Source organism: Neomonachus schauinslandi, chromosome 9 (assembly GCF_002201575.2).
Source record: "Neomonachus schauinslandi chromosome 9, ASM220157v2, whole genome shotgun sequence".
Lineage (NCBI taxonomy): Eukaryota > Metazoa > Chordata > Mammalia > Carnivora > Phocidae > Neomonachus > Neomonachus schauinslandi.
In genome coordinates this window covers 40,921,240-40,939,471 of record NC_058411.1, presented here as the reverse complement: position 1 = coordinate 40,939,471, position 18,232 = coordinate 40,921,240, and the positions used below count along the sequence as shown (strand labels likewise).

Below are 18,232 nucleotides of genomic sequence, written 5' to 3'. Positions count from 1 at the left end.
GTGCCTACACTGAAAAGACTGAGTAATTCATCTCTAGAGTCTCCTAAACAGGGTAGTAAAAGCAGCATTAATGAGTCAGCTTTGCTGTTGTATCCTCATAACTGTCACTAACAGGGAATAGCTTGTTCTTGGCTTTGTACTCTCACTACACCAATCTGCCTCTTTATTCTAACTCCATAGAGCTTGTGGAAGGCAATTTGGTCCTAATTCAAACAGATAAATCGACCACCATCAGCAAACACCAGTGAAGGCCTGGTAGGGATATAAAGATTTTGAAACTATCTTTACCCCTTCATAGCTGATGTTCCTCCAAAACCGTGGTTTGATCACTGGGTGCTGCAGCGTGTGTGAGTCTTAGATCCAGGTATTGCTAGCAAGGAATAACTGGACAACTATGACATTGATCTTGTAGATCATCCCTATAGACCTGTGCCCAGAGATTCTGTATTAAGAGATGTACAATAAGGCAACCACATGGAGCATTTCCAAGTCAGAATATTATTTACAAATGCTTCTTTACCTACAAGAGGCCACTGCCTCTTCAGAGCAATCAATACCAGAGAGAAAGTTACCTCTAAGGTGTGTGGGCTGCCAGGGGGTTTGCATAGAATATGTACAGCAAATGCACAAAGGGAAGATATTTTCAGAGTTCCTGGACTCCCAAACTTCCTCTTTGTGTTTTCCTAATGGTCACAATGATGAACTATGTATCTATTAGCTTGATTTTCTCTGTCTCTCTTCCTCTCCAGGTCTTCCCAGCTGGGACCACTGACACAGCCTTGGCCTTCCTTGGTTTCCAAGGTAATGATGACAGAAGAAGCCTGCACCAACAGGCCCTGCTTGAGCCCCTTGGCTGCACTGGTAAGGCTTAGAATTAATTTGCATTCCAGATGCCATGTTGCACCCCAACCTGGTGAGGTTCCTCCATGAGTATCTTGGCCCACAGTCCCTTGCAGCCCTACTCCTCAGTCCTGAACAGGCTCAGTCCAAAGACCCAAACTCCTAATTCTGATCAGTTGCTCAGTCTAAGACCAGAGACCTTCCCTGAGTTCCAGCTCACTGGTGAGGAGTCCCTGAAATCCTGCCTGGTTTACACCAGTCCTTCCTCTAATTGGATATCTGCCAGAATCCAATTCTTATACTTCTAGCCCACCTCCTACTGGTGACAACCTTCCCTGTCTAACACCACACATGAACCACTTCTGGATTTTTGCTCTGCTCAGCCAAACTCACTGGCTGTCTTAGAATCCATCTTTTCTGAAATCAGGACTGAAACTGTTGATTTCCATCAGACATCATGCCTGGTTCCCCTGTTATCCCTTCCAAAGCTACAGTTTGGTTTCTTCAAAAAGACAGTATTTCTTTTTCTTTTCTTTTCTTTTTTTTTTTTTTACAAACTGTTTATTTTCCATCAACCTTTTCCATTTCTATTTCCATTTTGTTTGCCTTTGTGGAAGAGCAGCTTAAGACCACTCAGTGGTTGTTCCTACCTATTCAGTGGCCTGAGCAGTGGGAGCTGCAGACCAGTCTTCAGTGGCCTGCTGGGCACTCCAGTCTTCAGTAGAGAGCTGCTGAATAGGCACTGAGGGCACTTGCATGCCTTCAGACCAGTCTGTGACTTCAGACTGAGTAGCAGTGAACTCAGGAGCTGGAGCCGTCCATTCACCCTGAAATTCCTCCTGGGTCACAGCCTTTGCAGCAGCGGCCTGCTCTTCCTTTTCAATCTCTTCAGGATCTCTGTAGAAGTAGAGATCAGGCATGACCCCCCATGGGTGTTCACGGGAAATGGTGCCACACATGCGCAGAACCTCCCTGGCCAGCATCCACCACATCAGACCCACTGAGTGAGCTCCCTTGTTGTTGCAAGTGATGGCAATGTCCACATGGCGCAGAGGAGAGTCGGTGTTACACAGAGCAATGGTAGGCAGGTTAACACAGGACGCCTCTGTAAAAGGCTGGTGGTCAGCCCTGGGATCAGTAACCACCAGAAGTCTTAGCTCCCGGAAGGCTGCTGGGATCTGGTTAGTGAAGGTTCCAGGAGTGAAGCGGCCGGCAATAGGAGTGGCTCTGGTAGCAGCAGCAAATTTCAGCACAGCTCGCTGGCCAGTATTCCTGGACGATATAACACTGACATCAGGTGGGTTTTCTTTTCTTTCTTTTTTTTTTTTCCATGCAGAACGTGCCCTCTTTAATACCCATCGCCAGGCTAACACATCCTCCCACACCCCTCCCCTCTAGAACCCTCAGTTTGTTTTTCAGAGTCCATCGTCTCTCATGGTTTGTCTCCCCCTCCAATTTCACCCCTTCATTCTTCCCCTCCTGCTATCTTCTTCTTTTTTTTTTTCTTAACATATATTGCATTATTTGTTTCAGAGGCACAGATCTGTGATTCAACAGTCTTGCACAATTCACAGCACTTACCAGAGCACATACCCTCCCCAGTGTCTATCACCCAGCCACCCCATCCCTCCCACCCCACCCACCACTCCAGCAACCCTCAGTTTGTTTCCTGAGATTAAGAATTCCTCATATCAGTGAGGTCCTATGATACATGTCTTTCTCCAATTGACTTATTTCGCTCAGCATAACACCCTCCAGTTCCATCCACGTCGTTGCAAATGGCAAGATCTCATTCCTTTTGATGGCTGCATAATATTCCATTGTATATATATACCACCTCTTCTTTATCCATTCATCTGTCGATGGATATCTTGGCTCTTTCTACAGTTTGGCTATTGTGGACATTGCTGCTATAAACATCGGGATGCACGTACCCCTTCGGATCCCTACATTTGTGTCTTTGGGGTAAATACCCAGTAGTGCAATTGCTAGATCGTACGGTAGCTCTATTTTCAACTTTTTGAGGAACCTCCATCCTGTTTTCCAGAGTGGTTGCACCAGCTTGCATTCCCACCAGCAGTGTAGGAGGGTTCCCCTTTCTCCGCATCCCTGCCAACATCTGTCGTTTCCTGACTTATTAATTTTAGCCACTCTGACTGGTGTGAGGTGGTATCTCATTGAGGTTTTGATTTGGATTTCCCTGATGCCGAGCGATGTTGAGCACTTTTTCATGTGTCTGTTGGCCATTTGGATGTCTTCTTTGGAAAAATGTCTGTTCATGTCTTCTGTCCATTTCTTAATTGGATTCTTTGTTCTTTGGGTGTTGAGTTTGATAAGTTCTTTATAGATTTTGGATACTAGCCCTTTATCTGATACTGACATCAGCTGGGTTTTCAATGGCAACAATAGCACAAGCTGCCAGCAGAAGCTTCTCCCAGGTTCTCTTCAGATTTATGATGTAGATACCATCACTTTTCCTTTTGTAGATGTACTATTCCATTTGAAAGTCAAGGTTGGTGCCACCTAAATGGGTTCCTGCTGCAAGGAATTTGAGGACATCCTCCTCCTTCATTTGCAGGACATCAAGAGCTCCAGACATGTGAAAGTTTCCCTTTAAGTTACGACGGGAATGCAAAACAATGCCGTATGGACCCTTCCCTGGGTAGCACGGAAAGGACCAAAAAGAAGATATTTCTAAGAGCTGTAGGAGAAATCAAAACCACGGGACCTGGTAACCACTGAATGTAGAGGCTATGAGATTAAAACATAAAATATGACTGAAGTTTCAATTTGCTAGGACTTTTCTCAGTGCCTTAAGTATATTCCAGAGATCTATCTGTACAACAAATCTGGGGGAGGAGGAAGACTGCTGTATCACATTTCACTTTAAGTGAATGACTCCCCTTGGAGCTGTAGATGACACCAAGTGCAGAGCCTTACACCACAGCTTTCAACAAGGGGGTCAGAAGATGAGCCAGAGGTGAAGGTGAAAGTCAGAATCCAGCTTACAACAGCCGTCTGTTTATATTATCCCATTTACTCCTCACACAAACCCAAGCAGGTAAGATTATCCCCATCTTATCCAGAAAACACTGGGCCTCATAAAGTTTAACTTGCTCAAAATCACTCACTTTCATAATTGTGAAGCTGAGAATTGAGCCTCGATATGTCAGATTCTAACACTAGAACTCTAACCATAAGCTACCTTCCTAGGAGAAACTTAGAAAAGCAGCAACCAGAGGCAGGGAAGACAACCAGAAGGCAATGGATCAAAGGAGCCATGGAGGAGAAAGTGGCCAATAGGGTCCAGTGCTGCAGAGAGTCAGGTAATGTAAGAACTGAAAGGGACAACATATGTGGCAAATTATATTTATAGAAATAAGTGCACATTGTTAGCTATGTGCCAGGAACCATGCTAAATGCTTTAGCTGTATTAATTCTTTTAAACCTTAAAATGGTCCCCAGGGATAGGCTCATTGTATTGATAAACACAAAATAAGACACAGGAAGGTTAAATAATTTGCTTAAGTTCATACAGCTAGCAGGGAGTGGAGTCTGGATTTGAATCCTGGCAAGTGGGCTCCAGGCTCTGCAGGCTTAGTCCTCCTGGGAGGTCTCTCAGCAAGAACAGTTTTGGTGGGGTGATGCAATCCAGCCAACTTGCAGCTAGCTTGGCTATGAAGGGAAGGAGAAGAAGAAAGCAGAAGTTCAAGAGGTTGGGGAAGGGGGAGGGGATGTCTTAGTTTCCTAGGACTGTCATAACAAAGTACCACCAACTAAATGGCTTAAAACAACAGAAATGTATTCTCTCAGTTCTAGAGGTTACAAATCCAAAATCAAGATGTTGAAAGGTAGAAATCAACCACAAGAAAAAACCTGGAAAGAGCACAGATATACGAGGTTAAATAACATGTTACTAAACAATGAATGGGTCAACCAAGAAATCAGAGAAGAAATCAAAAATTACATAGAAATGAAAATAAAAATACAACAAACAGTCCAAAATCTTTAGGTTGCAGCAAAAGCATTTGTAAGAGAGAAGTTTATAGCAATACAGGCCTACTTCAAAAAGCAAGAAAAAAAATCTCATATACACAACCTAACCTCACACCTAAGGAGCTAGAAAAAGAAAAACAAACAAAACCTAAAACCAGCAGAAGGAAGGAAATAATAAAGATTAGAGCAAAAATAAATGATATAGAAACTAAAAAAAAAAAAAATAGAACACATCAATGAAACCAGGTGGAGTTGGTTCTTTGAAAAGATCAACAAAATTGGGCGCCTGGGTGGCTCAGATGGTTAAGCATCTGCCTTTGGCTCAGGTCATGATCCCAGGGTCCTGGGATCGAGTCCCACATCGGGTTCCCTGCTCCTTGGGAGCCTGCTTCTCCCTCTGCCTCTCTCTCTCTCTGTCTCTCATGAATAAATAAATAAAATATTTTTTTAAAAAATCAACAAAATTGATAAACCCAGCCAGAATCATCAAAGAGAGAGAGAGAACTCAAACAAAATCATAAATGAAAGAGGAGAAATAACAACCAACAACACAGAAATACAAATGATTAAAGAGGATATTATGAAAAGTTATATGCCAACAAATTGGACAACCTAGAAGAAAAGGATAAATTCCTAGAATCATATAACCTACCAAAACTGAAGCAGGAAGCAATAGAAAATTTGAACAGACTGATTACCTGCAATGAAATTGAATCAGTCATCAAAAAACTCCCAACAAACAAAATTCCAAGGCCAGAGAGCTTCACAGCTGAATTCTACCAAACATCTAAAGAAGAGTTAATACCGGGACACCTGGGTGGCTCAGTTGGTTAAGCGGCTGCCTTCGGCTCAGGTCATGATCCCAGAGTCCTGGGATCAAACACCACATCGGGCTCCCTGCTCAGCGGGGAGCCTGCTTCTCTCTCTCCCTCTGCCTGTTGCTCTGCCTACTTGTGATCTCTCTGTCAGAGAAATAAATAAAATCTTTATTTAAAAAAAAAGAACAAGAGTTAATACCTATTCTTCTTAAACTATTCCCAAAAATAGAAGAAGGAGGAAAACTTCTAAATTCATTCTATGAGGCCAACATTACCCTGATACCAAAATCAGATAAAGACACCACAAAAAAAAAGAAAACTATACGCCATTATCTTTGGTGAACATAGATGTAAAAATCCTCAACAAAATATTAACAAACTGAATCCAGGAATACATTAAAAAAATCATTCACCACAACCAAGTGGGATTTATTCCCAGGCTGCAAGGGTGGTTCAATATTCTCAAATCAATCAATGTGATACATCACATCAATAAGAGAAAGGATAAAAACCATATGATCATTTCAATAGATGCAGAAAAAGCATTTGACAAAGTACAACATCCATTCATGATAAAAATCCTAAATAAAGTAGGTTTAGAAGGAACATACCTCAAAATAATAAAGGCCATATATGAAAAACCCACAGCTAACATCACACTCAATGGGGAAAAACTGAGAGCTTTTCCCCTAAGGTCAGGAATAAGAAAAGGATGTCCACTCTCACCCCTTTTATTCAACATAGTACTGAAAGTCCTAGCCACAGCAATCAGACAGGAAAAAAGAAATGAAAGGCATTCGAATTAGGAAGGAAGAAGTAAAACTTTCATTATTTGCATAGGACCTGGATACTCTATATAGAAAACCCTAAACTCTACCAAAAAACTATGAGAATTGATAAATGACTTTAGTAAGTTTCAGGATACAAAATTAATACACAGAAATCCATTGCATTTCTATACACTAATAGTGCAGCAGCAGAAAGAGAAATTAAGAAGAGAATCCCATTTACAATTGCACCAAAGATAATAAAATACCTAGGAATAAACTTAACCAAAGAAGTGAAAGACGTGTACTCTAAAAATTGTAAAACATTGATGAAAGAAATTAAAGAAGACACAAAGAAATGGAGAGACGTCCCATACTCATGGAGTGGAAGAATACATATTATTAAAATGTCTATACTGCCCAAAGCAATCTATAGAATTTATAGATTTAATGCAATCCCTATCAACATACCAACAGTATTTTTCACAAAACTATAATAAATAATCCTAAAATTTGTATGGAACCACAGAAGACCTCAAACAGCCAAGGCAATCTTGAAAAAGAAAAACAAAACTGAAAGTATCACAATTCCAGACTTCAAGTTATATTACGAAAATGTAGTAATCAAACAGTATGGTACTGGCACAAAAATAGGTATATAAATCAATGGAAGAGAACAGAAAGCCCAGAAATAAACCCACAACTATATGGTCAATTAATCTTCAACAAACGAGGAAAGACTATGCAATGGAAAAAAGATAGTCTCTTCAACAAATGGTGTTGGGAAAACTGGAGAGCTACATGCAGAAGAATGAAACTGGACCACTGTCTTATACCATATCCAAAAATAAACTCAAAATGGATTAATGACCTAAATGTGAGACCTGAAACCATAAAAATCCTAGAAGAGAGCAGAGGCAGTAATTTCTCTGACATTGGTCATAGCAACCTAAAGAAGATGGAATATTACTCAGCCATAAAAAGAATGAAATCTTGCCATTTGCAACAACATGTATGGATCTAGAGAGTATAATGCTACAGGAAATAAGTCAGTCAGAGAAAGACAAATACCAAATTATTTCACTCAGATGTGGAATTTAAGAAACAAAAAAATAAACAAAGGGAAAAAAAGAGAGTCTTAACTCTTAACTGTAGAGAACAGATGGTTACCAGAAGGGAAGAGGGTGGGGGATGGGTGAAATAGTTGATGAGGATTAAAAGTACACTTAATCTTGAGGTGCCTGGGTGGCTCAGTTGGTTAAGCATCTGCCTCCGGTTCAGGTCATGATCCTAAAGTCCTGGGATTGAGCCTCCCATCAGGCTCCTTGTTCAGTGGGGAGTCTGCTTCTCCCTCTGCTGCTCCCCCTGCTCATGCTCCCTCTCCCTCCTTCTCTCTCTCTCTCAAATAAATAAATAAAATGTTTTTTTTTAAAAAAAGTACAATTAGGGTGGGGGGATGGGTTAGCCTGGTGATGGGTATTAAGGAGGGCATGTACTGCATGGAGCACTGGGTGTTATACGCAAACAATGAATCATAGAACACGACATCAAATAAATAAATAAATAAATAAATAAATAAATAAATAAAAAAGAAGGACGGAATCCTCACAGCAAAATAAAAAAGTACAATTAATCTTGATGAACACTGAGTAATATATGGAACTGCTGAATCACTATATCGTACACCTGAAACTAATATAACACTATGTTAATTAACTGGAATTTAAGTACATACATACATATATAAACAAAAGATGTTGAAAGGGCCATGCTCCCTCCAGAGACTCTAAGGGAGGATCCTTCCTTGCCTCTTCCAGTCCCTGGTAGATGCATGTGTTCCTTAGCTTGTGGCAACATCACTGCAATCTCTGCCTCAGTCTTCACATGGCTCCTTCCCTGTGTGTCTGTGTCTCTGTGTCTCCACATGGCATTCTCTTTGTGTGTCTGTGTCCAAATTTCCCTCTTCTAATAGGACATCAGTCACATTGGACTAAGGTCCTTCCTAATGACCTCATCTTGATGAAATCTGCAAAGACCCTATTTCCAAATGTTGCATTCATAGGTCCTAGGGGTTAGGACTTCAACATATCTTTTTGGGGGAGGAGGATACAATTCAACCCCTGACAGGAGCCATGGTCCAAAGGAGGGTTTTTAAGATCAAAATGGGAAGGATGCTCTACAAGCTCTTTTAAAATAACATTTTATTAAAGATCAGTAGTCAAGTCATGGTTCTTTCCAAATGAGCAGAAAATGTGATTATCTGCATCCTAAGAAAGGCTTGCCATGCCTGGCATATCATTTTCAGTATTCTGCTTTGATTTAATGAGTCTGAGAAGGACAGAGTCTCAGAGCGTTTGCCAGGAACATTCTGGTACTATCCATCTATCACAACCTCCCCAGCTCATGTCTCCCCTGATCAATAAGAAAGCAGAACCGAGGCCCATGTCAAGCAGCACGGTTAACTCTCAATCACACAGGCTGACAGAGGCAAGAAGTTGTGTAAACACTAAAATGAACAAAAACTTTTCAACTGGCTAGAATTTGGTTGGTTTTTCTATTGATGTTTTCTTAGACAATTTTTAAGAATCGTTTGTAATCCCTCGGTTTATTTTTTAAAATATTGTATTTATTTATTTTTTAGAGAGAGAGAAAGAGAGCATGAGCGGTGGGTATGGGCAGAGGGAGAAGCAGACTCCCCGCTGAGCAGGGAGCCCAATGCCAGACTTGATCCCGGGACCCTGGGATCATGACCTGAGCCAAAGGCAGCTGCTTAACCGACTGAGCCACCCAGGTGCACCAGTAATTCCTCCGTTTATATCAAATGGAAGAAGCAATTCAAGTTAAGTAGCCTAGAAATAGCTGGGTTAGCAACAAAATCGAATCTGGGAGTAAATGATCAGTGCAGATAAACCACACACTTCTAAGTAAGAATTAGCTACACTTATAATATTAATAATAGGTTGATCCAACACCTAAGACATTGGCATCAAAATTTTACTTTAAATAATTCCAGGGTAGTATTAGTTATATTAAAGAAACTGCCACTTACAACACTTATGCATTCATTACTTTTTCCCAAAATGTTTAATTATTATCTGCTTCTTCCTGATTAGTTTGACATAGTACATAAGCATGGAAATTTAGCAAAAACTTTAATTAAAAAACACCAATAAAGAATGAGCAGGTAGGGCGCCTGGGTGGCTCAGTTGGTTAAGCCACTGCCTTCGGCTCAGGTCATGATCCTGGAGTCCTGGGATCGAGTCCCGCATCGGGCTCCCTGCTCGGCGGGGAGTCTGCTTCTCCCTCTGACCCACCCCCCTCTCATGTGTTCTCTCTCTCATTCTCTCTCTCTCAAATAAATAAATAAAATCTTTAAAAAAAAAAAAAAAAAAAAAAAAAAGAATGAGCAGGTAGTAGCTGTCAAAGAGTATCTAATGCTGTGAGACATTTGTGATTCACACTATCTTTGCTCTTGAAATTCATAACCACTGTATTCACAGTACTGAAAGAAAAAAATGACACCTCCCAGCCAGGGCAGAAGACATCAACATTATCAAGGGACAAGAGTGCTCTTAAAACAAATACAATATTTATTCCAATAATGTCAATTATTACCCAAAACTTTTGAAAGTCTCCTTTCCTATAATTACCACCAGAGTGTATAAAATATTCTTTTTAATTCTTTCATTAATTTAGCAAACTCTTATTTAGTGCCTGCCATGTATGTGACATTGTGCTAGGTGCCATTGATTTTTTAAAAGATTCAAGAGTAATTCAGAGCAAAATCAGACACATGGTATTGTTAATCAAGCAGGGTAATGCCATTTTTTTTTAAGATTTATTTATTTGAGAGACAGAGAGCAGGGGAGGGGCAGAGGGAGAGGGAGAGAATCTCAAGCAGACTCCCTGTTGAGCATGGAGTCCAACACAGGGCTCAGTCCCCTGACCCTGAGATCGCAACCTGAGCCGAAACCAAGAGTCAGATGCTCAACCAGCTGCACCACCAAGGTGCCCCTAGAGTAACGCCATTTAGATCAAAAAAATGTTTCACAGAAAGTATGCTGCCAGGCAAAGTATAGTTCACTCTTTCTGCATCAAAATAGAGCCCTTGAGATGGTTTCAGAATTTCTTCAGAATAAGTCTGGCTAACACCGGACTTTGGAGGATAAATTTTTAGCAAACAATGCCACTGATTTCAGAGAATCTATCCACATTGCCTTATTGTGTGATTGCAGACACTCTGTCCCCTCAAGCCTCAAGACTCAAATCACACATTCAGGCTGAGCCCACCAGGCATCACCATCATCTAGTATCTTCTCCAGAGACGGTCATCCTTTTTCCAGTTTCCCTTGAAAGATCTAAACAAATGGTGAGTCATTGTGATTTCTATGCATCACTGCAAATATAAAGCACACTCTCACAGAGCTTCCACTTGTGCCTACACTGTCCTTTAGAATGAGCCCATTTCTCTCCCTAATTTGCTCTTCAAGGGAGGGTAAGTGTAAGCCAACACTGCAGATAGACATGAGTAACTGGTTGACCCATTTATACAGCAGTCTGACAATGTGTTATCTGCATTTCCTAATACTCATGTCCTTGAGTGTCCTCATACTCCATTTGAGCGTGGGCAGAAACTATGATTTGCTTCTAACTAACAGAATATGGTAAAGGTGATGGGATGTCACTTCTATGATTATGTTACATAAGACTGTAATGTCTGGCTCACTAGCAGGCTTTCTTTCTTGTGAGCTTTCTTAAAGCAAATCACCATGTCTTGAGCTGCCCTACAGGGAGGCCCACATGGCAAGGAACTGAGGGTAGCCTCCAGCCAACCAAAACCTGAAGTCCTCAGTCCTACCACCCACAAGAAATTGAATTCTGCCAACAACCGTGTGAGCTTGGAGGCAGATCCTTCCCCGTTCAAACCCTGAGAGAAGACCACAGTCTCAGCTGACACCTTAAAGCTGAGATCCTACAGCAGAGGACCTTCTGAGCTGTGCCTTGCTCCTAACATTTCATCTCCACAGCCTTGCTTGTTAGTAGCTTTGCTTGGTTATTCACTTCACATAAAGTGCCCACTAATTGTCAAAAACTCCAGGATAATTCTACAACTATCAACAGCCGGCATGTTTCATGGTCAGTCCGGATTACTGGTATCTCGGTGTGTATCAACATGCTGGAATGTGCCACAGCCATGCCTGTGCATCCCGTGCCAGGGGAGAAAGCCAGTCCTGTTCTTCATAGTTACCTTCTGGAGTAAACAGGGAAACCAAAATAGGCAAATCCATAGAGATAGAAAGCAACCTAGTGACTGCCAGGGCTAGAAGAAGAGAAGAATGAGGGAGGAGGTGCTTAATGGGTACAGGGCTTCCTTCTGGGATGATGAAAATGTCTCGAACTAGAAAGAGGTGATGGCTGTGTCACACTGTGAATGTATTAAATGCCACTGAATTGTACACTTTAAAATGGTTAATGGTTACTTTATGTTATGTGAATTTTACCACAATCAAACACAAAGAAAAAAAAGAGTAACTAGAGATAAGCAGGGACCAAGAAGGCTTTGAAGGTTTCAGAGAAATAATTTTTGAATCATAAAGGAAGGTCAGTCTGGTCACTTTTCCAAGAGGAAAAAATCAAAAGCAGCTTACTACACATACTTCCAGATGCTATATTCATGGATCCTAAAAGGTCGATGACGATAAGACTTACCATTGACATTAAAGATACACATTGACTGTAAGACTTATCTATGATTGTAGAAGCACTAAAATGTAAGAATCATTACACTCAAAGGTAAATACTATCACAGATAAAATAAACATGGTTACTACTAATTTAAGCAGATATGTTTTACTTAACGCATCTACAATGTAACTTAGAATGCACTGATATAAAGTGGAAAAACTCCAGTGTCAACTATGGAAAAAATGCATAGACTGGAAGATAACAGGTCATTTGTTTCCTCTGAATAGAGGAATCATGGATGAGTTTTCCCATCTTCTTTAGATGCTTTTGAAAAGTGGCATGAGAGGCTTCCCTCGCCTTTCATCTTCGTGCCTTCCCATCTTCTGCTGGTAGGAAGAGGATGGAGGCCCAGCAGGAGAGTGATAAAGAAGAATCGGAGGAGCCCAAGAAAGAGGGACTTCTGACCACTCATGCACGGAGAGTCAGCACAGCCTGAAAGGACACCCAAAGGAAATGGTAGCAGAACGCTTGCACCATTCCCTGGCCTCCGAGTGATTTTGTGGTCCACTGTAAATAAAGGTTCTTTCGGGTGGTAGACAGAGCCAGAAGCCTACTCAGCTGTTTCTGGGCATAAAGCCAGGGTTATATATTTTATCCAAAATTTTTGCTTTGAGCATACTGCTTCATAGTCAGAATAAACAAACAAAAATGGGGAAATGGACTAATATTAACCCCTGCCTTACTCCCTTTAGCCAACCAAGCAGGTGGTTTTTAGGAGGTGACAGGTCATTTTCTGCTAAAATCATCACCTTATGAATATATAAAATAAGAAATCCCAAGAGAAGCTGAAATTTCACTTCAAGTAAAGAAAAAAGAGTAAGTGAAAGACAGTGTCACATTTCTCTTTGGAAAGTGCTGGCTTTTTCTGAATTCTAATGGACTGTATGTCATTGAAACATTTAAGTGGCCTGAATGATTCTTCTTTTCAGGAGGATAATGGATGTGACACAGGTGCTAAAGGATGAATAGGAAGCAAGAATATGAGGCAAGCAGATACTGAAAAGAGACCTTGTAAAAAGCTTTTAGTTCTTTTTATTATTCACATCCCTGAATGGATATATCTGCAAATTTATTATAAAAATCAACTTTCCACATTTGGAAATGATGTAGTAGAGTATCAGTTCATTCCTCCCCCTAACCCCCCCAAAATACCTCTAGATGATGCTGTTTTTGCATTGAAGTATTAATGTTCCCACCTTAATCTTTACATATTGATTACTACTCACTGACTAGAGTAATTGCCTACACATGAAGTATCTTGTAGCCTTGAAAGATGTTCTTCACTTCTTGGAACATCACATCATCATGCCTGTTATGATTAGACAGTATCACATTTGCCTTGCTCAGCTGAAATGGAGACATTTCACTAGCCTTAATGATGCCTACCTGATAACCAATTCATTTGGGAATGAGCCTAATGTTTTGTCACTGAAGGACACAAAGTAGCTTTCAGAGATCTAAGAAAAGAGACAGTGACAAGTTATGTTAAGCAAACTACATTTGTTTCTTCGCCAGCAGGCAAAAGTGTTACAAGGAAAGTGTTCCAACTCTTGGATTTGAAGTGATATAGCCAAAAATGAAGTTATCAACTCTTACAGCTTAAAGAGAACTCTAAAGATCTAGTCCAAAGATTCCTCGGCCATCAGATCTACCTGCAGATACCTGAACCTTACCTAGAAGATCAACAAGCCAGTTGCAACCTCCAAGTTTCTTCTTTCCACAGTCCCTGACATTTCCACTCAGATAAGAAATGCTTACAACAACCACTCCTACCCATCCGTGTATGCACAGGCATGCACTCAATTCTTTTTTTTTAATTTAAATTCAATTAATTACCATATAAAGTATTATTGTTTCAGAGGTAGAGTTCAGTGATTCATCAGTTGCATGTAACACCCAGTGCTCATTACATCACATGCCCTCCTTAATGTCCATCACCCTGTTACCTCATCCCCCCATCCCCTTGCTCTCAATTCTTTTAGTCAACCAATAACTGCTTATGGAGCCGCCGAAACGTGCTGTATACTAAGATAGGTCACAGGGAACATAAAGGTGAATAAAGCATGATTCCCTGCCTTCAAGTAGCTCAGAATCTTATAAAGACAGGCATTAACAAATACAATATAATACTGTCAGCAAAGGCCTGTAGAAGTAGAATTAAGGAAGTAATCAATTCATGAGAATTCTCCCTGAGTAAGATGACATTTGCATCAGGTATTACAAACTGAGTAGGCATTCCACAGACAGACATAGGAGAAGCAAGAAAAGGAAGTCCAGACAGAGACCTTGGTAGGCAAAATCTTAGAAACATGCATGCTCAGGATGAGCAGGGATGGGAAGTACACACAGATCAAGAAGCAAGGCGGCAGAAGGAAGTTGATAGGAAGGCAGATTTAAAGCCAAAATGTGCGCAGCCTCAAAGGCCATGCAAAGGAAACTCAATTTATCCCATAGGTAAATGAAGTAGCCAACACAAGGTTTTAATTTAAATGCACTGTGTTGTCTTATTCAAATTGATTGTCTCTCAGAACCTGGCATAACAGCCTCTCTCACAATATAAACGTTTGTGCAGGAGGGTAGTCGCTGCTCAGCAGACAATCAGATTTGTACTTCAGAAAGATATCACTGAGAACAGTGCAGAGAATGAACTGGAAGGTGGGAGACACTGCAACAGAGACGCGTAAAGAGGCTCCTGCAATAATTTGGGTAGGAGCTAATGCTGATGAGGGAACAGAAGGCAAGCCAAGGACAAAGCAGAAGCTGACACCCCACAACACGCCCCCGCCATGGGATATATGTGACATTCCTCAGGCACTCCTGGCTGCCCTAAAGGAAAAACAAATAGTTAACTTGTAGAGATCACAATCCTATAAGACCTGAGTCTCCCTCAGTTTACGAATGTCCTAGTGATTTACTAGGAATAAGCTTTCTTATCAATAGCCTAACTTCCAGAGACCCATAACTCAGTTTCCTGAAGCCCTAACATCATCCTCCCCTTCATAAAATTGAGGGAGGCTGAGGCAGAAGGAAATGCAAACAAAATTGAATTTCTTTTAAACCTGCAGCCCATTGATAAGGACATGTGATAAGAAGAATGTAACATTCCTCCAGGAAGCTCCCAACTATCTATCTAGTAAGTTAATGCCTTAACCTGACCATGGCAAGGCCTCCGGTATCCTGTGAGTCCTGTGAGTCTTCTTTAACATATGAAAGTACTTTCTCGAAACCTCCCTTTTTCCTTACCTTCCTCAACCCCATAGTATAATCAGCCATCCCTCACAATCCCAGTGCAGCAGCTCTTTCTGCCCATGGGTCCTGTCCCCATGCTTTAATAAACCACCATTCTGCGCCAAAGACACCTCAAGAATTCTTTCTTGGTCGTGGGCCCCAGACTTCACCCCACCGAACCCCCCGTATATTCCAAAACCACCTCAATGCTGGCCTAAGGACGGTGCTATGGCAAGGGTAACTTGACCAGGCACTCGGGAGAAAGAATGAATGGGACTCTGCTCCTGACTGGCTGTGTGAACTGAGGGAAACAGACAGGAATTTGAGATGACACTCAGATTTCTAACTTAACAATGAGTGTTCCCAAATGGCTCGGTCCCCCTAGCAGCTCAAAGGGGAGGCAGAAGTTGATAGGATCCAGATCACAGCTGGAAGGGGTAGACTTGGACAGGGGGTAGGCTGCCTCTTTTTCTTTTCTGAGTCAAAAAGAAGGAAGCACAAAGGAAAATAAAGGAGCTTCCACATAGTGACCTCAGGTCCATCCAAAGCCCTTTAATATATGAAAAAAACTACAGCTCGGAGCAATGAAGGGGGTTACCAAAGACCACACAATACAGTAGAAGCATAGCCAGAGCAATTCAAGAAGTTTCCCCAGGGCTCCTCCCATGATATTACAATGTTTCCTTTTATAAATTAAGACAACACCAAACACTTTAGCTTCCTGAGCATGGAAATAGAAGAGAAGACATAACATGTTTGTAAATTAAGAGACACTGTAAACAGCTATGCCTTCTGCTCTTTTGAATGTCTAGCTCTTGGCGATTCATTTTGTAACCCGGCACATTGGAACATTTCTTTATTCTAAGGAGAATAGTTGGAAAGATCAACAGATACAGTCATACTAACCCTGAGGCCATGGTTTTTGTAATGTGACAAATAAAGGTTTTTTGAATGAATTAAATGCAGGTGAGTGCAGACCTCAGAGTTAAGTTTTCAAAAAAGCAAACTTAGTTTTGCATATCCTAATTGAAAAGGAGGCAAGAAAAAGTGTTACTGATGCATCAGAATATATTTCTGCTGTCTTTACACTGAATCTCCTAAAAATAAGGGATTCAGATTTACTAACTTGTTTTTATTCATCCAAAAATCAATATTTGGGATGCAATAGATTGAATTCAAGGTTTTGAAATATAATTTGGGAGTTGCTGGAGATACAGCAAATATTGATCAGAGTAACTTCATGTTTCTTATTGATATTTCTTTCTTTACTATCTGCTTAAAATGTCCAAGTTCTAATGCATGACCAGTCCTTCCCTCCAGCCAGGTCACATAAGTGTCACCCAAGTGGCTCCCACTATGTTTCAGGCTAACTTCAACATCCTGATGGAACATGAAGGTTTTGTTTAATCCAAACACCCCAGTGAAGAATTAATATAGAAACAAGGGAAGACAGATTGCTTCAACATTCAATTTTAACTTCCATATATCATACACTAATAAAATAATCAAGACTATCTGTCAAAGTGTCTGACATATAAAAGACACTAAGCAGTTTTTAATATCTCAGTGGAGAGGTCATGTCAGTAATACAAATCATGGTTAATTTTTTAGACCTTTCAAATTACCTCAGTAACATTAGGATGGAAGGCGATTTTTATGCATCTCAGATGGTGCTGGTGACAAAGGAGGTAAATGGAACCACAACAAGAACCCATGGGAATTTTAAATGGAGTGAAGGAATCCAGATGCTGGCTTTCTAATTTGTGCCTGGATGCATGATATGGGCATCTTCTGAAACACTGTTTTAGCCCAGAGACCATCCCTGACCCCTCCACTCAGCCAGGTCCCCTTGTCATCTGCTTTTCATCTAGCACATGCCCTATGATTATGCTAATCTCTCTATACTGTAATTATTTCTTTTTTTTTTTTTTTTTTTTTTTGGTATTACCTCTTTAATTGCCTGTCTTTCCCACCAGGCAGGAAGCTCCATAAAGTCAGGCTGTCTGTACTATTCATCATTGTAAGCCCAGAGCTTGGCAAGCGCCTCACACATTGCAGGTGCCTAGTAAGTATTTCTTGAATGAATGAATTGGTAAATAAGTGAAAGATGGAATGAAATGGTTTTCTGAATCAACTTTTTTTTCTGAAGAGACTTGTCCATTATCAGACATATGTTACTAAAAATAATAAACAGTAGTATATTGTAAAGGATTTGAGTTTGGGGTGGGGAAGAATGCTAGATGCTCTGTTCATTTTAATAGCTATTAGTGCTCCTTTCCTTTTTCCTGTACTAGAATCCCTTTGGCCAGAGCTTTACTGTAATTTTAGTTGACTGCAGCGACATCTACTGCTGAGATGGAGGAAGAGTCACCTTCCACTTGCAGATTGCAGGTGGTGCCTGAGACAAGACTTCGGGGCATTCAGGTGTCACCCTATCATCCTACATAATGAGTCTTACAGACTGTTATTTCCACTTTACAATAGGAAACTGGAGTGTATATTCATTAACCTATCCCACAGCAAATGAGCGACAGAGCCCTCAATACCAACTCCTGGCTACAGTGCCTCTCACTAGAACCTTGCTGAATGAGGAGGGGGGATGATTATGGCAGAAATGCCTCGCTAGGGACACCTGAGTGGCTCAGTTGGGTAGGCGTCCAACTCTGGATTTCAGCTCAAGTCATGATCTCAGGGTTGTGAGAACGAGCCCCACATCAGGATGGCCATGGAGTCTGCTTAAAATTCAGAAAGAAAAAAAGAAAAGAAAGGAAGGAAGGAAGGAAAGGAAGAGAGAAAGAAAGAAAGAAAGAAAGAAAGAAAGAAAGAAAGAAAGAAAGA

The 18,232-nt window shown here is 40.9% G+C and overlaps 1 protein-coding gene and 1 pseudogene across 1 annotated transcript in view; both read right to left on the bottom strand.

Annotated features, from left to right (window-relative positions):
* ARMH4 (armadillo like helical domain containing 4) overlaps positions 1-18,232 on the bottom strand; it is a 104,656-nt gene that overhangs the window by 38,410 nt on the left and 48,014 nt on the right. The window lies entirely within an intron of this gene.
* On the bottom strand, positions 1,392-3,439 carry LOC110590655 (annotated as a pseudogene).